At 46.3% G+C, this 21,889-nt stretch overlaps 1 protein-coding gene across 1 annotated transcript in view; it reads left to right on the top strand.

The window, feature by feature from the left end:
• The first annotated feature begins 2,349 nt into the window (after window positions 1-2,349).
• SLC6A1 (solute carrier family 6 member 1) overlaps window positions 2,350-21,889 on the top strand; it is a 71,427-nt gene continuing 51,887 nt past the window's right edge. The window contains exon 1 of the mRNA XM_064724450.1: window positions 2,350-2,488. The gene's annotated coding sequence lies outside the window, so the exon portion shown is untranslated. The remainder of the gene's footprint in view (window positions 2,489-21,889) is intronic.

Genomic DNA, 21,889 nt, shown 5'->3' on the forward strand with positions numbered 1-21,889 from the left:
GTCAATGGTGCCTTTCATGTGGAGGGGTCCCAAAATGAGGAAGTAAATGAAGTCTTCCTCATTCTGACCTTTCTACCTTTTTAATGCAAATCTGACAAATGAACCCTTGGTAGAACTCCCATTCCCTGTCTTCAGTTGGTTTCAGAACAGAGGAGGCCACAATTGTCTGATGTTCCCAAAAACAATTGTCTTATGTTCCTAAAAGCTATTTATCAGTTTCTATATTCTTCATTATAAACCCAGGTAACCAAACATTGTGCTGACAAGCAATCAATTATTAGTTAACTACTAACTCTTAACTTCATCAAGGCCTACCCATTTATTTTGATTAACTCCAATAAAGCTTATCTCTAACTAAAATCTTAGCTCCTCTAAAATCTCTAAATTCCTTACAGTTTATGTCTCACCCAACTGAGCAGGACCCCAGCAACCAGACCATTCTGGCCACATTTTTGAGGAGGCTCGGGAGCACATCTGTGCCTCCACAGGTTCAAAACACACTTCCAGGCATTGCTGTTTGAAATAATTCCCACCCTGGTGACCCAGACCTGGGCAGAGAGCTCTGAGCCTCCAGCAGCTGCCCAGCCTGGCCATTCTCAACTTCTCTGGTCAACTTTGGTTCATGGGGCTGGGGGAACCAGCTGAGGGCACCACATCCCTGCACTGGGGCTGCCCAGCACCATCTGGGGGAGGATGGGGGAAAATGGGGTGAGCTGGTCACAGGTGTCACCAGGCCCTGCGACACGGGCTCAGCCTGACACCAGCCCCGCGGCCTTGAAAGGATCCAGCAGCCCTGAGGGGCATCTGCTGGCCCCAAGGGCATCCATCAGCCCCACAGAGCATCTGCCAATCCTGGGGGCCCTGCCAGACTGGAGGGGATCCATCAGCCCTGAGGGGGATCCATCAGCCCTGAGGGGACTCGCTGGCCCAGAAAGGATCCATCAGCCCTGAGGGGCATCTGCTGCCCCCAAGGGCATCCATAGGCCCCAAGGGCATCCATCAGCCCTGAGGGACATCTGCCACTCCCGAGGGGGATCCATCAGCCCCGAGGGGACCCACTGGCCCAGAAATGATCCAGCAGCCATGAGGGGCATCTGCTGACCCCAAGGGCATCCATCAGCCCTGAGGGGACTTGTCGGGACCAAGGGGGATCCATCAGCCCTGAGGGGACCTGTTGGCCCAGAAAGGATCCCGCAGGCCTGAGGGGCATCTGATGCCCCCAAGGGCATCCATAGGCCCCAAGGGCATCCATAGTCTCTGAGGGGCATCTGCCACTCCCGGGGGGACCCGCCAGCCCGGAGGGCACCTGCTGGTGCTGAGGGGGAATCCATCAGCCCCAAGGGACCCATCGGTGCTGAGGGGGGTCTGGCAGCTCAGAGGAGACCCGCCAGTCCTAAAAGGATCCAGCAGCCCTGAGGGGCATCTGGTGGCCCCAAGGGCATCCATAGGCCCTGAGGGGCATCTGCCACTCCCGGGGGGGACCTGCTCCTGCTGAGGGGCATCCATCAGCCCCGAGGGGACCCACTGGCCCAGAAATGATCCAGCAGCCATGAGGGGCATCTGCTGACCCCAAGGGCATCCATCAGCCCTGAGGGAACCCGCTGGCCCAGAAAGGATCCAGCAGCCCTGAGGGGCATCTGATGCCCCCTAGGACATCCATAGGCCCCAAGGGCATCCATAGTCTCTGAGGGGCATCTGCCACTCCCGGGGGGACCCGCCAGCCCGGAGGGCACCTGCTGGTGCCGAGGGGGAATCCATCAGCCCCAAGGGGACCCATCAGTGCTGAGGGGGGTCTGGCAGCCCAGAGGAGACCCGCCAGTCCCAAAAGGATCCAGCAGCCCTGAGGGGCATCTGGTGGCCCCAAGGGCATCCATAGGCCCTGAGGGGCATCTGCCACTCCCGGGGGGGAACCTGCTGGTGCTGAGGGGCATCCATCAGCCCCGAGGGGACCCACCCGCCTAGAAAGGATTCAGCAGCCCTGAGGGCATCTCCTGGCCCCGAGGGCATCCATCAGCCCCGAGGAGCATTTGCCACTCCCGGGGGGGAAACCATCAGCCCTGAGGGGTATCTGCTGGCCCCGAGGGGACCCCACAGCCCCGAGGGTGATCCATCAGCCCTGAGGGGACCTGTCGGTCCCGAGCGGGGTCTGCCAGCCCCGAGAGGCATCTGCTGGCCCAAAGGGAATCCATCAGCCCCGAGGAGGGTCTGGCAGCCCCGAGGGGACCCGCCGATGCCGAGGGGGGTCTGTCAGCCCCGGGGGGACCCGCGGGTGCCGAGGGGCGGTCCGGGGGCGGGCAGGGGCGGTGCGGGCCCGGCCCCCAGCCCGAGCGGGGAGGGCGCGGCGGAGCGGCGGGCGCCGAGCTTTAAATGAACATTAATATCGCTCGGGGAGGGCAGCGCCGGTGGCTCGGGACGGGCGGCGGCGGCGGCAGCGGCACCTCCAGCTCCTCTTCCTCCTCCTGCTCCTGCTCCTCCTCCTCCTCGGCAGGTAGGCTGTGCGCTGTCACCGCGGGCTCCAGCACGACCCCGAGCCCGAGCCCCGCGGGGGAAACGCGCCCGGGATGCTGCGGGATGCGGGGATGCTGCGGGATGCAGGGATGCTAAGGGATAAAGGGATGCTGCGGGATGCAGCGATGCTAAGGGATGAAAGGATGCTGTGGGATGCTGCCGGGGCTCAGAGGGGGACGCGGCAGCCCCCGGGGGATGGAGGCTGAGCCGGCATCTCCTCGCAGGGCGGCGGAGCCCCGCGGGGAGCGGCGATGGCCGGGAGCTGCCGCCTGTTGCGGGCTGTGGGAGCTCGGGGAGGCTCCGAGCCGGCTCTCCGGGGCTCCCCGAGCCGTGCCGGGCTCCGCGGAGCCTCCGCCGCTCCCTGCGCGCTCCGTGCGGGCTCCGCGGGCGCTCCCGGCACCGCGGGGCTCTCGGAGCCGTGGAGAGCTGGAGCGGCCTCGCCCCGATAATAAAAGTTCTTTGCAGAAGGCGGAGTGGTTGATTTTCTTTCGTTTGCTCCCCGAACGCGTCGCGGTGCTCCGCTCGCCCGTGGCTGCGGGAACACCAAGTGTCAGCCCAGCGCTCCGCTTCTGGCTTGTTGGGAATGGGTTTAAAGCTTTAGTTTGAATTTCAGGGCATCGGAGAGCTTCGCTCGGTTGCTTTAGAACTCGTTTAGAACTGTATTTTCAACGGAGACGAGTGAACTTTAAAGAAAATCAGGTCAGCCATAGATTCCGGGCATCAAACCCTTTCAGGTCCCAGAAATAGCCACAGAAGTAGCGTGACCAATTCTTTTTTCATGCACAAAGCTTTTTCCTTTTTATTTTGGTTGGAATTTCTGACGGATACCGGAGCTCATCAACTGGATCTTTTCAGCTTACTTTAATGAAATAAGCACGCTTTCCAAGCTTGCATTTTGATGCAATTATATTAGTCTCCCTTGACTATACGAGGTTTGAGTTTCTGATAGAGCTTGTAGTTCTTAAAATAACAATAATCTGTTTAGCCGAAGGTTTTTCTTTGTGCATTTTTGGGGTTTAGATTTATGGGAAGGTGAGGAAGAAGATGACTGAGAGGGAACATGGGTATGAGCTGTTATGGGGTAAAGAATACGCTTGGATATAAATGGAAAAGGTTCAGGGGGGACGTTTTATTTCAAATATTCAGCACTTGAAACAAGGCTGTCCGTAAGTTTTCACATCTCTGACAAAGTCTCGAAACCAGGATTGACAAATATTTATCTTGCAGTAAGTGGGTCAGATGATAACATCTTCCACTGGATCTCTTACTTCTGTATTGGACAGCTTTGGTTGCTAAGTAGCTCTGAATTGCTAATCCCAAAGTCAATGATGTCATAATGACATCATCACATCCTTTCACCTGATTGATTCTCAGAAGAGAACAGTAATGAGATTTGATATACATGTCCCATCTCTTTAATATTCTTCCTCTGCTTCAGGGGATTTCCTGACCTGCCTGGCAAATTCCAATGAATCACACTGAGCTCTAGTAAAAAGACGTTTCTTTTGGAGACGAGGTGGAACATTAAAGGGACAGTGGCTGCTCCTGGTCCTTTCAAAAGCTGAGGAACTTGGCAGCTTGTGTTTCAAATGTGGAGTTCTGGATGTGGAGGGCAGTGATTTAAAACTCTGGACTTAGTACATTTGTGTGCAGGTGTGAAAGTGGCTCGGGTTTCAAAGAGGATCAAGTCACGTAATGTGTGTGAGTCGGAGCGCTGGAGGTGCTGCAGGGGGCACAGAGAAAACAGGAGCTGCTTCAGCTGCCAAAATAAATTGCAATTCTAATGGTAAATGCATGAAATCTGTCAGGAATTGCCATGTTAAGAATGGTACTGAACGGTTCTGAAGACAGCTCAGAATTTATTTCTCTTTCTAATTAGGCAGCATAATTGGTAAGTTTGAAGGATTTTAACAGCAACACTGCCATCGCAGGGAACTCCTTGTAAGTGAGTTTTAAATCTTTAGAGTGTGTGGAACGTGTGCAGAATTGATGGGTTTGGTTTCTTCTGAGGTTAAAGGCACAAATGGTGTCATTTGCTGATGATCAGCAGGGACTGCTGGTTGTCACAGCTGTTTTGCATTGTGTGTGTCCACACGAGCATGGTCTGCATGAATTTCAGGTGTTTTCCTCCTCCATAGCTTTGTGATCATGAATTTCTCCACAGACAGCGAGTTTGACAGATTCCAGACAGGGCAGAGTTATATTTCAGGTGTGCAAACCTTCCTTGGAGAAAGGGAGAAAGGAAAACAATTTCCATTTGTTTTGTGGTTCTGTTGGTAAAGTGAAAATCTGAGCCTCTCTCAGAACATTCAGAGCCCAGCCTCACTTGATTGATGAATACCGTGGGCTGCTAAAACATATTTCAGAAGTAAACAATGATTTGTTGGCGTGGATGAGTTGGTGTTAATGTATTTACTGAAGGCACTGATTGCTGATTTTATTGCTGCTCCAGAGCTGCAGTGTTGGTGGCACTGTTAAGTCTAACAGAGTAGTAATTGCACATGAGGAGGGGGAACGAGTGGGAGGGCGGTGGGGGAAGATGTTTTTGGCTGTGTGTTGGAATCTATTCACCCTGTAAGTGCAATCCAAGCTCCAGATGCAAAAGGGAAATTTCTAAATAATCTGCAAGAGTTCTGCACTCCTCGTACTACACGCAGTGACAAATTTCCACAAGCTTTAGATTCTCTCTGGGATGACTCAACTACGAACAAGTGATTTGGAAAAACAATATTATCTCTGAAGAGAATCCTTGGTGACAATTTCTTTTCAAGTTATCTTAGGATTTTCTACTTACCATGATCTCTTCTAACTCATGCCTGCCTTGAACGTTGGAGACGAGAAATGAGTTTGGACTTGGGGATAAATCTGTGCCTTGCAAGTGCACGTTGGAGGGTCAGCTGTGACATTTGCATGGTTGTGCTTTGGATGTGCTGCCACATTTGGTTACGTAAAGCAGAGCCTGCCCTGAGCTGGCAGGGCAGGGGTGATGCTGCAGCGTCCCTGAGCTCTCTGAGCCGGGGACAGAGGGGGACAGAACTCTCACACACGGGCTCAGCTCCTGCAGAGCTCAGACCAGGCAGCTGAGTCTCTGCTCGTGCCAATAGCAATGAGAAATTCAGCCTTTAGGTTTTTAAACCACGATCAATGTGCTTCAGAACCCGGCTGAGATGCTTTGTCCCCCTGGTTCCAGCCCTGTGGCTGTCAGGGCGAGGAGAGGCAGCGTTTCAGCCCCAACTTCTGCTCCCGTCCTCAGCTCTGAATGAGGATGGAACCAGGCACCAGCTGGATTATTGGATTTACCTTTCTGCTTTTCAAATGTAGATCTTTAAGGGGAAAATAATATCAATAACAGCTTCACCTGTGTGGGCCTTTTATAAGGGCAAGGCTGGCAGCTGGATATTTGAGATGTGCAGTGTGATAAGTGAATTCATCTGCAGCTGGATATTGATGGAGAAAAGTGACAGAACATGGACAGGATTGGTCCCTTATAAACTAGGAAGTAAAATAATTATTAATCCCAGTGATCTGCAGCAATCCCAATTATCTGCACTAATCCCATTCCAATGATCTGCACCAATCCCATTCCAATGATCTGCAGCAATCCCAATAATCTGCACCAATCCCAATGACATAAAACACCCCCTGAAATGAACAAAATCACCCCAGATATTGTATCTAACATTACCCAGTAGCTATGAAAATTCTATTTAAGATTTAAGTTAAGGAAACTGAGGTATCGATTTTTCCAAAATTTCTTTTCTATTCGAAGTGGGTTCTGAAAGGATTTGTTGTCCAAAAATAGAAGTTATTTTAAAATTATTCCTGCAGTGAATTGTTAAGATGGAAAATTTTTATTTTTTTCCAGTTTTGATCTTTATCTATAAGTTATATTTCAGAAGGAAAGTGATGTTGAGAGCAAACTCAGTGCTGATTTCAGTCTGAAGTGCTTAGAGTAACCTTTGTGTAAACTGAATCTTTTCTGTGCAAAATGACAATTATTTGAATGTTTCACTAGAATGATGCTGCAATGAAAAACATTCAGTGAGAAATCAGTACTTTTTATACCAGTTGTAATCAGGAGTTTATCAAGTGATGCCTACACAGCTGAGGTTCATTCTGTAGCGTTACAAAATTGTGTAACAAGACTGAAATCTAGGATGGAAGAAAAAGCCATGTTAGTGGTGCATAAATACATGAAAAAAGTTTCTTTTGAAAAATAGATGCTTTCATTTACCAATCAATGCATTCCTTTTAATTCAAACTACAAATTCCTAAGGAAATTATCCCTGTCTGAGCCTGAACTCTGCTTGTGCAAAGAATTCTGATTCTTTCCCTTCTGTCTTTCTGAAATAAAGCAGACAAAACCCAAACTGCAAACTCTTTCCCCAGAGAGGTTTGTTCATCACTCCACAGCAGTGGGTGAAAAGCTTATGGAAACACTTCTAATGTGAAATATGACTTCTATGATGCTCTGGAAGGCAAAGGGTGCCACCAATAATCCAATTAGTGCTGAGTTTCTGAGGTGCCCAGGATGAGGTGAGAGATGAGGAATCTGACTCCATGTTCTCAGAAGGCTGATTTATTGATTATTATATTATATTATATTATATTATATTATATTATATTATATTATATTATATTATATTATATTATATTATGCCATGCTAAAACTATACTAAAGAAAGAGAAGGATACAGACAGAAGGTTTAACAAGAATGATAATAAAACTCGTGACTGACTCAGAGAGTCCAACACAGCTGATGGTGATTGGTCATTAAGTAAAAGCAATTCAAATGAAACCAATCAAACATTCACCTGTTGGTAAACAATCTCCAGACCACATTCCAAAGCAACAAAACAGGAGAAGCAAATGAGATAATTCTTGTTTTCATTCTTCTCTGAGCCTTCTCAGCTTCTCAGGAGAAGAAACCCCGGTGAAGGGATTTTTCAGAAAATATGACAATGACAAATGAGTTACTGTGAGTTTTCTGATAAAGCCCAGGGAGCCACTTTACTGTTGGCTGCTTTGGTCTGGGATTTTTTCCTGTCTGGAAAGCAGTGGAGACTCATCTGGAGACTCATTTTCTTCCTGGGTGAGTGGAGACTCATCTAACAGCTGCCCAAAGAGAAAATCCTCATTTCTGCCAAGGTGATATTGCTGTGTAACACCTCCCTTGATTCCAGCCCCTCTGCCTGCCCCAGGCCAGTGTGCCCAGATGGAAGGAGGCAGCTGGATAAAAACAAAAATCCCAGGAATGAAACACGGCCTCCAGTGGTGGCCACAACAAGGGGGGCACTGTTTGGTGCTCTTCTCCTCCTGGGCTGTTTGGAAAGGCCAAGGAAAGCCTGAGGAGATGCTCAGGCACTCACAGCAGCACAAATCCCCACCATGGCACTGCTGCTGCCCAGCCTCGGCGCTGGAAATTTTGCATTCTGCGTCTTTGTTGCCTTCTGTAAATGTTACAAATAGCAGGAAGGGATGGATAAAACGACACAGATGCTTTAATTATGATTTGATTACAGAGCAAGCAGAGGAGTCTATTCTGAGGAATATGCAATTAGAGAAAATTCTGAGGACTATCTAACCTTCCGAAATTAAAATTAACTGGGATTATTTGAAAGGGGTTTGAACATCTCTGAAAAAAGAGATCATTCCTCAAGGATCCTGCTGCTCTTGTCTGCTGGATCCTCTCTGAATTGGCAGATGGGCTTCAGGGTAACACAATGTCATCTTCCTCAGCTGCATGTGCTGCTTCCTTCACCTCCCAATCCTATTTTATTCCCGTTTTAGCATCCCTTGCTGGCCACTTAAAGGAGGGTGACACAGAGCCTGGAAGGAAACAGGCACCCCTGGGTTGGAGCACACAAAAAGGGAGAGAAGTTTGAGCATTCCTGGGTTTCTCCATCACACGAGCAGGAAAAATGGAGCTGTACATGCTTGTGATGCACGTTCCAAAGGGAAAGTGTGGATGGAAAATTCCATGCCTTTTCCTCTGGCAAATTATTGAATGGAAGGAAGCTATATGATTAAATATGTTAAGCTTCTCTGTGGGCTTAAATGGTACAAATGGGCTGGATTAAATTCCATTGATTCCTCTGGCTGTCGAACACGAGCAGAATTCCAAATCTGTGCCGGGGCTGAGGAGCAGGAGTGTGAAACCGCTGAAATCTCATCCCTGCATGGGGATCAGGGCTTCCTCTGCTGCCCTGAGCTGGGTCAGCCAGCTGCACAGGGCTGGGAGCAGTGGCTGAGCCTGGGCTGGGGGCACCAGCAGGGCACCGGGCTCTGGGGTTGTGCCCTTCACCCAGACGCTGTCGGGATCTTTGACTTGTCAGAGTGACCCCAAGAAAAGTTAGAAAGTCTCTTTTCCCAGCCCGAGCTCTTGAAGAATGAGTCGGAGCTCTTCATTTCTCGGTCTCAAGGTTGTTTATTGTTTCTTATCTATAAAATTCTTTCTCCTGCCCTGCTGAGGTCCATCCAGCAGGACACTCTGCCTGCCCCAGGGCAGGGTTATGTCTTTATACTAAAAACTACGTGTACAATGTTTACAATTACTTCCCAATACCCGTCACCTATGTTAGACAGTGAGCTTCTACTCTAAACCAATCTGTGAGTGCCACCATCACAGCAGAAGATGGAGGCCAAGGAGAAGAAGGAGAAAGGCTGGACATGCCCAGATTCCTCCATCTTGCCCCCTGAACCCCCATACCAAAAACCCCAAAAATCTACTTTTCCACCCCATGATAACTTCACTATTATTCTACCTAAACTTGCTGATCTTCATATAAGGTTGGTATTTGCTCCATGGGTCATAATCAAACCCACAGGTGTTTTGGGCTCTGTGCCAGGGTCTCTGAGCCCCCTGGCAGGGTCCTGGTGTCCTGGACAGCCAGAGGGATGTTCTGGGTTCCCACATGACACAACCCCTGGCAACAGCTCAGAGCTTTCATGTTGCTCTTTCTTCCCCTCAGTGCTTGACACATTCTCAAGCCAGTGGTAAAAGGGGTTTTTTGGGGCTTCTTTCCTGCAGAACCTTTCAGTGTTTGTTGTTTGTGTTTGAAATTGTGTGTGGAGCACAATGTCAGCTCTCCAGCCTGGGGCAGCAGGGCCTGCGTGGGCCCTCCTGCCCTCTGCTGGGCTGGAATGCTTGTTGTGGGGCTGGGCAGGAAAGGAGGGTGGCTCCCACCTCAGCCAGCCTTGTTCCTGCACTGTTTGAACCCATGAGACACCAGGAAATGGGGCTTTGGTGCTGCCTGGATGCTCTGGGGAGGGATGGGGTGCTGAGAGGGGCCCAGCTGCTTCCCTCCATCCCCAGTGGGCATGGCTGACCTTGGCTTTGACCCTGCTCACCTCCAGAGGACCCCAGAGCTGCCCTGACAGGGAATGTGGCTGTCAGAGATGCTGCTCAGGACACTCAGAGAATCCCTGCTCCTCCCAACAGGTGCTGAGCACATTTAAGCTCAGCTTAATTCAGCAGCCTGTCAGGGTCCTTTGTCACTTGTAAGGACATTTTCTGGCATAGTGCCTCATTTATTTATTTATTTCAACATCTCTTTTTAGGAGCCTTCAAATCCTCCAACTTCAAAGCATTTGTGTGTGTTCCTACTGACCCATGTGTATTTCCCAGGGATAAACCCCAGGCTGGCAACTTAGGGATGATTTTTCAAGGGTCTCTTTAATAAATGAGGTTATTTATTTTCTGCCTGAAATTCCCTGGTTGGTGACTAAGAGGAACTTTGTATTAAGCAGTGCAGAGCATAATGAGGCTGCTGTAATGCTTTGATGTGGAAATGCTTAAATGCCCAAAAAAAATAAAAAAGAAATGAATTGAAATGGTGTTATTGATGGAGCTTGCTTAAGGTATCTAGGGACAGTTTATATCAAGCAAATATAGATTATACTATAAAGATTATAGATTTTGATAATAGCCCTTTAAAACTCTAATAGCAGACATCATAAAAAGGTCAAAATCAAATTATTTTCCTGGACCATGCTGCTGGTGCTTACAAGCTGAGCCCTTTTTCAAAATAAAGACCTGTGTGATATCAATTAGAGAGGCGCTAATGTTACAATAGATGTGCAGGGAGATTTGATTTCCTAACACCTATTACAAAGCTGCTCCTGGTGAAGATCCTGCCCGGGCAGGCTGTTCAGTGTGTGGCAATGAAAGGCTGGGGTGGATTTGCAGCACGTTAGTCTCGCCTAATGAAGGAGGTTACATAAGAGTCCCTTCCCCTCAGCTGCTGGAGCTCTGTTTCCCATGCCACTTCTTGCTTTCCATGCTGCTGATAGATTAGAAAAACCAGACTTTGCTGCATTTTCTTCTTTTCTTCTTGAGGCTGATTAGCACAAAGCAGCTCTGAGCCGTGGCTTGGGCACCAGAGATTGTGAGAGCCTCAAACCGCCCAAATAATGGAGCAGGATGAAGGATGCTGGTTGCCATGGGAACAGTGCATGTGCCACACAAGATAATGGCAGTGCTGTGGTGCGGGGATCTGTGCTGAATATTGATTTGAGCTCCCCTGCGTTCCTTGGGAGCGCTGGGCTTTGCTGGGTGTTCCACCTGGCGAGGCAGAGCAGCTCATCCGCTGGGCTGGGGCCAGGCAGAGCTTCCTCCTCTGGGCAGAGCTGTTTTTTCCAAGGCATGGGGGAAGGAAGAGCAGGAATTCCTGGAGAGAATGATCAGGGTCACAGCCTTTCCTTGTGGAGCTCCTGGGCGTTGAGCTGGAGTTAATGAAGAGTTGGATCTGGGGTGCTCCAGGGGAATGCACTGAATTAAAGTGACAATAAAACACCCCTGAAGCTGAACTTTCACCTGTGTAATGTTTCTTGTGATGATGGTCACCTGGACACTGCACAGTGTCACAGTTCCCCTCTGTATCCATTCATGGTGGCATTGAAAAGTTCATTTTTGTCCCAGCTTGTCAAGGAGGAGTCTAATTTAGTGGCAGAGCTGTGCAAAATTGGGGGATTAAGAAACATCAACTCACTGGCAGCCAAACATCATCACTATAATTATTATTATTATTATTATTATTATTATTATGGCAGTATTGGCCATTTCCCCAAGCTGGGGCAAGGTAAAAAATGAAGGGTTTCATTTGGGGGAAGGTAAATCATGGAAGTTTTAACTTAGGGGAAAGTAAAACATGAAGGTTTCCATTTGGGGCAAGGTAAAACATGAAGGTTTTCATCTGGGGGAAGGGAAAACATGAAAGTTTTTCATTTGGGGCAAGGTAAAACATGAAAGTTTTAACTTGGGGGAAAGTGAAACTTGAAGGTTTTCATTTGGGGCAAACTAAGACATGAAGATTTTCATTTGGGGGAAAGTAAAACATGTAAGTTTTAACTTGGGAGAAAGTAAACCATGAAGGCTTTCATCTGGGGGTAGGTAAAACTTGGAAGTTTTAACTTGGGGGAAGGTAAAACATGAAGTTTTTAACTTGGAGGAATTCTCTGTGAGCAGGATCACACCTGGTCCTGTTTTTTAGGTGAGTTTGGGATTCTTGCATAAAAAAGAACAAAGCAGGATTGGTTCTGCTGTAATTTTGCAGCCTGAGATTCTGGCTTCTGGAATGACAAAGAAACTTGAATTATTGCTCCTCTAGCCCAGCGCCTCAGTAACAAAAACCAGCAAAACTTCCCCAGTGCTTTCTCTGCTTGGCAAGAGGCAGCTGGGGCCACTGTTGCTCGGGAGGACTGTGCAGATGAGGTAATGCAAATTAAATTCCTGTCCTTCTCATGTTTTCCCCTCCAGGAAGGGTGATGCCACAAACTCTTGCTTACCTTCAGCAGGATTGCTGGCACTTGGCCACCTGTTAGAGGAAATGTTGTGTAATTATGGACTTTAGCAGATTTTGGGAAATTATCTGAATTTTTTCATATCTGCCTTGTGCTCTTTGGACCTCCTGGTGTTGTCTGGATCAGCCTTAAAAGTACTGGACCTTTAGGAAATGTGAATTTCTGTGGCAGCTCTAATAAGATGCTTATCTTGAGGCAGAGATGGTGAACTTTAAAAATATCTGAGGTGTTATTTGTCAGAAATGTGTCTGGGAGGACAGATTTAGAAATTCTAGGCTGTTGTGCCCTGTGGGCACGATTTGCAGGTTTGTGTGACTTTGTTCTTCAGCACAGGTCATGTCCAATGTGGTGCTCAGAGAGCCATTCAGTTTATCCTTTCCTGCTGGTTTTGCCTTTAAATCCTGACACCACATCCCAGCTGAGCTCCCAGTTTTATTGCCAAAAATTCCAAAACCTGATTGTAGAGGATCAGCTCCTCTGGATTTCTGGGGTTTTTGTACAGCCAGGACAAACTGAGATATTATTTAACACATCTTTTGATAAGCAGGACATCTGCTCTGTAATGTACCAAAAGTTATATATTAGAGCACCTAAACACACTAGAGGAATTTGGTATGTTTAATTAAAGCCATTGGGTTTTTTTTTTTTGTTAGTTGGAATTTTTGGGGTTTTTTTTGGTAATGTTTTAATGTTTTCTGAATTTATGTAATGATTTTGAAGGTGAGAATCTTAGTCTTTTTTAGAAACAAAATCTAGATTGTATTTAGGACGTGAACTAATTAATGAACTTGGACATTAGGCATGGCTTTAGATATCATAGATATTTAAGATTTTAGATATTAGATATTTAGATATTTAAGATTTCTGCCTGAGTGAAACCTCCCATGCCCTGTGACCCATCCCTCCAGGTGCAGCTGCTGTGCACAGCAGGATTGGGATTTCTGGCCACCTTTGCCTGTAAATGCGCAAATCTACACCCCAGCACCCTTTGTGTGTGTGTGAAAATGTGTGTACCCCACGTTGTCCCCCTCTCCTGCCCTCCCCTGGCAGTGGTTAAGATGATTTCTGAGGTTATGGAGCTCTCCAGCTCATCTCCAAGTGAACAGACTGAATGTCAGCTGGAGCTTTTGCTCTGGCCCGTGCTGTGCACCCAGCTGGGAGTGGTTTGTCACCATAACGAGGTGACAATGTCGTTCTGAGCCAACCTGCAGCAGTGGCACAGCCATTGAGTGTCACTCGTTTGTTTTTGGGCTAGTCCTGGGCAAGCAGCACCTTAAAGAAAGCTCAGCTTTAACTATGGGGGCAAGCAGAAATGTCTACAACCACACGCAGCATCCTGGCACTGTGCCTGTGGGGTTTTGTGGGGTTTTATGAGGTTTTAAGGGGTTTTATGAGGTCTTGTGTTGTTGATGTCTGTCAGCCTCTGCTCTGCACCCAGGAATTTCCCATACCAAAATGGTGCAACATTTGATAAAACCAGTGTTTATACTATGATGTCTCCTCACCTGCCATTTTTCTGAAAAAGTAGACTTTGAGGGGATAAATCCCAAAGCCACGTGAAAGGCAGGGAATCTGGTGCTGCTGTTCCATGGAAAACCACCCCAATGCTCCCCTGACCCCACCTGAGCTCTCAGTGACCTCTCTTGGCTGAACTCCTCTGCCCTGGGAGGCACTGCTGATTGCTGCTGTCAGGAAAATTAACCCACAAACACCAGTGGTTTATGTCCAAAAAGAAACAGAGGAGTCCTTTGACTTTATCCCAATAAAGGGAGAGGCCATGGGGCATCCCCTGGGGTCTCTCCAAATTTTGGAGGACGCAGCCTCCTTTTTATCCCAATTTCCTGGCTGCATTTCCCTTCCCTCTTTCCCCATTTCTGAGGTACTTGAGAGGCACAGACTTCCCAAAACACCTGATAGAGATTCCCCTCTAATGTATAACCCTCCCTTTTAATTGTTAATTCTTACAGAATTTAGGTGGTTTTCTTCCACATTGTTTCTTTCACCTTTTAATGTCTAATTCCATTTATCAGCAATCTAAAGTTTATTTGTAAAAGCAAATATCTTTTTCCATTCATCAATCAGTGGAATCCTCCCCATTGTTTCTTTTATCTCCCAGTGTTGTTTAGCTACCAGCAGACCCACAGCTGGTTTGGAAAGACAAATCTGTTATTCCTCTCACTGGGGTGTGGTGCACAGCATTCTGTAATTCCCCCCCTGTTCACTGAACTAAAATTGGGATTATAAAGTAAATTACTCCTTTGTGGTTGGCCAAGTTTTAGGAGAGCAGATGTGAGAAAAAATGTGGCTTCTGCCTCTTCCCCAAACCCACAAAAGCTCTGTTTGCTGGCTGGAGCACAAAATTGTCCCAATGACCAGCTGTGGTGTTGAGAGGGGAATAAGAAGGAATATTTCTGGGGAAAACAGCAGGGAAGGGAGGCAAGTGTGTACCTTGGAAAGCGTAGGGGTATAGAATATAAGAAAATAAAGATAGTGTGGAAAGTAATCTCACCCCTAAGGAGCTACAGCTGGGCCAATTATCAAAGATCAGGAACAGACCTGACTTTAACAGGCCACAGCTGTAAGCAATGAGAAGAAGATGCTATAACAGAGTGGGGTGGCTGGGTGAGAGGGGAATTGGGGTCAGCGGCTGCTTTGTGAGGGAGAAAGAGTCAGTGATCTGAGGAACTGCCCACGAGAAACACCAAGGACGTGTGAAACTTTTGTGATAAGGAGACAACAGGAAAGGGCTTGAATAAACCAACAGGAGTTTGCCCTGCTTGCGAATCTGGCCCTGGCATCCTGGTCCCTCCCCTGAGGAGCACAGGGAGGGTTTTGCTGGATGCCAAACTCCACCAAAGGGGGCTGGCTGTGGTTGATCACTCAGAATTCCCTTTGAAGTGCTCCCAGCAGCCTTCCAGAGGAGGCAGCTTTGCATGGAGACGTGGTAAGATTCCATCTTCATGGATGGCTGTGTTTCCCAAACCCAGGCAGGGCTGTGGGGAAGATCCTCCCCACATTTGCATCCAGCCACTCTGAGGATATCAATTTCCCCTGAGCACGAGGATGGCTCTGCTTTTGCACAACAAGAGTTTCCAAGGAGGCACTGGAGTGACAAAAGCTGTTGCCAGGGGTCTCCAAGGCACTTGACAGGTTTATAGAGTGATGATCAACTGCTGGGGTAGTCCCAGTGGAAATTGGGCTTGATGGAAATAATAAAGAAGTGGAGGTGCTCAAGGACATCCACAGAAAGCAATTTGGAGAGGCCGTGGAACATTTGGATTTGTCTCAGTGTGATTCCTCCCACAGAAGGGAGCTGAGCTGTGACTGCTGGGATTTATTACAGCTTTATACCTTTTCATATGGAAAATTGAGCTGCAGCACGAGAGCCTGCTCCTGTCTTTATGCAGATTACATAAAAATAAATGGCTAACTGATGGTGGTAATATCTCGGGGAAGGTTCAAATGAAAATGCTCCAAGAATGTCTTTTATTTTACAGGAGCCTGTACATCTTAACAAAGTGGTTTAGTAATAGACAAATATGCACCTGGAAAATGCTTAAACGGGCCTTTAAATATGTCCCAAATTTTTCTGGGTAATTTTTTAAAGTCTATTTTAAATAAAACCACGCACACTATTATGTTCAGCTCACATCTGTGCCAGCACTGACAGTGGTAGAAAGGCAACCCCATTTAGTTCCTTTTGTTCTTTATGTAAGAACTTGCTGCCTTGTCTTCTGAGCAACACAAAAGCTGTTTTATTTCAAGGAACACACACTTGCTGAGCAAACCCCTCAAGAGATTGTTTTGCCTGTCATGACACCACTACATTTTCATTTGGCCACTATTTTTGAAGTTGTAGAAAAACCTCAACAGAATTGCATTGCAAGAACAGAGCTGCTTGTGTTGGGATTTGCTTCAAGAGCTTAAAAAAAGGATTGCTGAGAGGTGCCTGAGGCATGGCAGGTAAATATGTGAGTACCTGGTGGCTAAAATCCAGGTGTGCTGTGGGCACAGGTGAATTATTTTCATTTATGGATGTGCTGATGTTAGAGGTGAGATGGAGGGGCAGGGCAATAATCTGCTTTTTTACTGAAATTCTTTGTATTCTGACTCCCTCCAAAGCTTGTGTAGCTTAATTTTAATCCCCACAACCGACTGTGAGGATTAATTGAGTTCATGTCAAAATTAGCTGCTTCCTCCATCTGAAAATCACATTGGTGTGGACAAACAGGTAGTAAAGCAAGCAGAATAAAAGTGGGCAGGTTTCTGGGCAGATTTCTGGATAGGTTTCTCCCTGAGGGTGACCAAGATGTACAGACTGAGGGGAAAATTGCTGTAAGTGCCCAGAGATGTGTCAGTGGCACTTCCCTTGGGGACAGGAACACACAGAAATCATTAACTCTGCCCAGGAATGGCCCCAAAGAGGGAGCTCAGGATTATCCTCTGTGGGAAGCAGATGGGAACCATCAAGGCCACCCTCCCTGCCTGCTCTGGCTGCTCACAGGAGGCTCTTGGCAGCAGCAGTGCAGAAATATTTGCTGCTTGCTCTTGAAGTTCCCTCCTGCATCCTTTGGGATGAAGAGTGGCCAAGGAGCCAAAGCCTGGGCATTTTTGGCCCTCGTGCACCATTTTATTCCACTTGATTTGCTAATTTTTGGTAACAGGAGGCTCTGCTGCACTTAATCCATCCCTCCCCAGCATGTGAAGGGTTTGGGAGCTGGGTCCAAGAGAAGAGTTTGCAGCTCAAGAGTTGGAACAGCAGCACAGATCAACCTCAGCTTGTGACACCTCAGTCTGCTCAATGCTTGCTTCTGGATTAGGAGCATAAACAAGCAAAAAAAAACCAAAAAAACTGTGCAGAATGCTTTGGCCATCTGAAAAACCCCAAACAAACCAGCCAAGGAGAAAAAACCCCTGAGAATTGTTGTTTAAGAAGCAGCTCTGGGACAGGAGAGATTACTGTGCTCGTGTGGCCGCCTGCCTTGTGTGTGGAAGCAAAAGAAATGTCTGTCTGCAGCTCCTTCTGTTATCAGGGCTGGACTCATGCACTCCTGCAGAGAAGGGCTGCTGGAAGGACATTTCTATGGGTGCCATCCATTCTGCTGGGCTTGTGTTACCCATGATTTTCTGGGGTGGTTTCTGTGGGAAGCCAGCCTGTGGATCTGCCACATCCCCTTGGCTTTCCTGGTTAAGATCACACTGCTTTGTCTGTGTATTATTTTTGTAAAGGCATTTGCTGTGTTTGTGTATGAATTGATGGCCAGGGGTTGTTCTAAGCTCTGTTCTGAGCTGGGATGTTTGTGGCACACAAAGCCTGCAAGATGGAGGCTTTGCACACCGCTGGAAATGAGAGGAAGCTCTTGGAGTGGAATTTGGGCAGCTGGAAGAGAGAGAAATGAGGTCTTTGCAGAAAGCCACAGCTCCACTGGCCTGGGTACCCTTCCAGCAGTGGACAATGCAGTTCTGTGCTTTTAGATGGTGATGGGGAGCATAAAATGTGGACTGGGTGGCAGCTGGGCTGCTGCGACTTTTTGTGTGGGAGGGTCCTTATTTTTCCCCAGGAAGGATGAATTGGTCATTGTTCTCTCTGGAGGATGGGAATCACAAAAGAATGCTGCTTCCATTTATTCTCCTTGCAGTTTTAATTCAGTCCCAGCTACTTAATGTCACCACTGCTTCCACAAAATGCTTCCAGTTCTGGGGCATTTAAATTAAATGCTATGAAATTAAATTATTGTTAAATAATTTGTAATAAATAAATTATAATAAACATTATATATATATATATATAATAACATTATAATATTATATATTATATTATATTATATTATATTATATTATATTATATTATATATCATATTATATTATATTACATTTTATATTATATTATATTATATTATATTATATATCATATTATATTATATTATATTATAATTATTATATTATATTATATTATATATTAATATATCAATATATTATTTATTAATTTAATTAAATTTATTAGATTTATTAAATTTAATTTAATTTATTTAATTAATTTAATTAAATAAATTATACATCTGAAATTAAAATAGCCTCCACCCAATTTAAACCAAGGCTCTGTATTTTGTTTGTGTAATGGTGGCATCTTCCTTAAAAGCAGAGTGAAATCCCATCACTGGAATCACTCTGGAATACCCAGAATGAATTGTGTGTGAGGGTGCCTGAGGTGCCTTGCAGATAAAAGCCTCCAGCAGCAGCAGCAGCAGCAGGGTTTGTTTGTAGGAGCAGGAGCTCTGTGTGCCGTGTAGCAGTCAGGATTCACAGCTTTCCTGCAGCTCTGATACTCCAGCAATAAAGAGTTCCTTTGTTTACAGGAGAGGAGGGGGGGAAGGCACCCTCCAGGCTGTTGTTGCTGGCTCCTGACATGTGATAGAACACGAGCGTGCCTTGGCTTGTGGCAGCTCAGATTGGCACCTTCCCAGGGAGGGGAGATCTTCAGGGGGAGCTGGGAGCTGACACCTTGTCATCCATCTCCCGTGATGAGCCCTGCAGAGAGCTGCTGAAAGCACTGGGGGATGTGCAGCATAACACAAACGGGATGCTGGGAGAGTCACACACAGGGGTTGTGCACAGGAGCTGGGTTACACAAGGTGCAGTGCTGTCGTGTGGGGGGCACTCCCAGAAATGGGAATTTCTTGGCTAATAAAAGGCTTGCAGCTCTGGTCCCATGGGTCTTATAAATGGTGTTGCCATTTGTGGATGTGTTTGGCAGCGGTAACCCCTCTCCTGCCCCCATCTGCATCTTTCCCTCCCTAGTCTGAGCCAGCCATCACACCAAAACATAATTAAATCTGGTATTTCCGACCCAAACTAGGCATTAATCACTCAGCATGGGGTTTTTTAATTTTTCTGAGGAGTCTAAGGAAGACACACATCTCAATCCAACTGAAATGCACGTGTGTGTATTTCTGAAACATTCAGCCCCGCTCTTTAATATAATCCAATGGTGATCTTTGATCAACACATTCTGAATTACATATAAATGTTGGCTATGTGATATTCCCATTGCCCTTATAGTGTTTTAAAAAAATAAAGCTCCCACTGTTGTTTTTTTCCTCTCTATTTAAATTTTACCACTTGATACCCACCAGTGCTTCCACAGCTCAAGAGAACCCAACTTTCCTCAGATTCCTCATTGAGGCAGGCAGTGAATTGCTGTGAATTTTGCATGAGTTCTCTTATCTTGAACAAACCTTAAGAAACAGAACACTATAAAAATGTTCAAATACCATTGGCCCTGCTGAGGGGTGACAAGGTTTTGCCCTCTTAAGCAACGTACCAGCTCTGCCCTGAGTGTTGTTATCCCTTCAGGATTATTGAGAGACTTTGATACTTGATTTGGTAACCAAACATAAAGGCCCTGTGGTTTGAAGATGGAAATGATGGGACTGCAAAATTGGAGATATCTGAGTGCAGCCTCTGCTGGTGGGAGGCACTTCAGCCAATGTTTACACCAGGAAGAAACAGTATTTGGAGCCTATTTGGTCTATAAATAAATATATTTTAAAAGGTAGGAGGATTTATTCTGCCTTCCCTGATGGAAATCTCCATCCACAGCTGCTGCCTTCATGGGCCTGGATGACCCCAGGATCTCTAGGCCACCTTTAGAGGTGATGAACATCTCCCAAATGCAGGTTGCACCTCACAGAAAATTTGGGAAGAGCCTCTGGAGGTCACCAGGCTCACACAGGAGCCTGTGGGTTTGGCTGTTTGGCTGCTATCTCACTGGCTCATAGACAAATGGCAATAAATCAATAAATTCTGCACATCCCTCGCTTTCTCTGTCCCCTCCAGGCACACAAATGTTTGTAGCTACAGGGCAATGAAGACTTCTCTCCTCACTGTAATAACTTTATACCGTGGTGTGCTGTTTGTTTGTTTAGGTTAAAATCCTCTCCCTTTGGTGAAATTCCATTTTCCTTCAAAGCAACACGGGCTCCCAGTGGAGGCTGAGGATCTTCACAGCTTTGCAGAGCCAAGGCCCCCGTGTGCACAATCCCTGCAGTCTGGCAGGATATTTGGAGCAGCTCCATTGCTGCTTTAGACTCACTCACAGGGGAGAACTCTTCACTCAGTCTGTGCCGTGCAGATAAGAACTGAGATTTTTCTGTGGAGAAATCTGACTTGTTCTGTTATTTTATTGCACTCAGAGGGTATGGAATTAACTGTAATGTGCATTATTCTTGAGGAGTCCCATTTGCCTGGTTAATACCTGGAAGATGGAGCTCCAGAGGAGCTGGGGTGTGTTGTTCCAACTCAATATTGTGCAATACAGAAAGATTTCTGTTCTTCTGCAGAGCCAAGGAATTGCTTATTGTCTAATAGGCAGAAACAGATTTTTATTTTGATTTCTTTGGGCAAAATGCAGTTTGGAAAGGAGGTTATTAGTAAAGAATAAAGAAACGCAGATTAATATAAAAGATAGTGTTATTATTTCAATCCAGGTTTTGCAGTGTTGGGCTCTGGCAAAAAAATAAAAGAACTTTGTGCCTTGGTATGAACAGGTGCAGCAATTGCTTTTGAAATGAGTCCAAGCAAGTAACATTAAGTCCTCATTTTACACCTCAGTGAGTGCTGTGCAAAGAGCAGAACTTCCCAGCAGCATAAGCAGATATAATTCCATTGATAGCTTTGGCGCTGGGCCTGCTCACTTAAAGCAGAGGAGTAGTATTTGCTCACGCCTCAGCAAACAAAACCCATCCATTATTTAGGTCAGGACTTGTTTTGTGTGAAAAATGCATATTTTATGATTAGCTTTTTGCAAATATTAATATAAATATGTGTTATGTTAGAAAGGTATGCTGTATTAATTCTCTTAAGTAGTGTGTTAAATATAGTTTTAGGTTATAACATAATGTTAGAATAGAAACTATGCTATGTGGGATACTTTTTTTATAAAGAAAGGACTTGCAGTGAGATAGCAGCCACAGGACACCTAAATCTTTCAGAGAAAGAGAATTTATTGCCCCATTATCAGAAGAAATTAACTTCTTCCCGCCTCACTCAGCCCTAAAGACAGTGTCAGGATTCAGAGGAAGACGCTGATGCTGCCCAGGCAGAATCCTGTGTTTGAATGGAATTTATGCATCATGTATGAGGTGTATGAATATGCAACAGGTTATTGTTTTTAAGGGTTAATCCTCCGTTAACGTGTGTCCTTTATCGTGCTATTTTGCTCAGAAAAAGGTACCTGGACTGTCCATAATTCCTTGCTTTTATTGTCTTTTATTGTCCTAAATCCCAATTGTCCAAATTATTATTACTCTAATTATATTACTAATTTTATAACCATTTTATTACTCTTAAACTTTTTAAATTTCAAAAACAAGTGATTGGCGTTTTTCACATTTTGGGACAGTCCTCAGCCTTTTGAACACTTCCCTTGCCCAGGTGAATGCTGCATTCCCAAAAGGAGCCTTTGTTCCCCCAGCTCCCACTCCTGGGCTGCAGGAGCTGCAGGGCTTCCCCTCGGCTCGGACCTTTGAGGGCCCCAACAATGGCAGCAGGATTTGGGAACTTCCCTCCTGTGAAATCACT

This window comes from Zonotrichia leucophrys, chromosome 12 (genome assembly GCF_028769735.1).
Source record: "Zonotrichia leucophrys gambelii isolate GWCS_2022_RI chromosome 12, RI_Zleu_2.0, whole genome shotgun sequence".
Taxonomy (NCBI): domain Eukaryota; kingdom Metazoa; phylum Chordata; class Aves; order Passeriformes; family Passerellidae; genus Zonotrichia; species Zonotrichia leucophrys.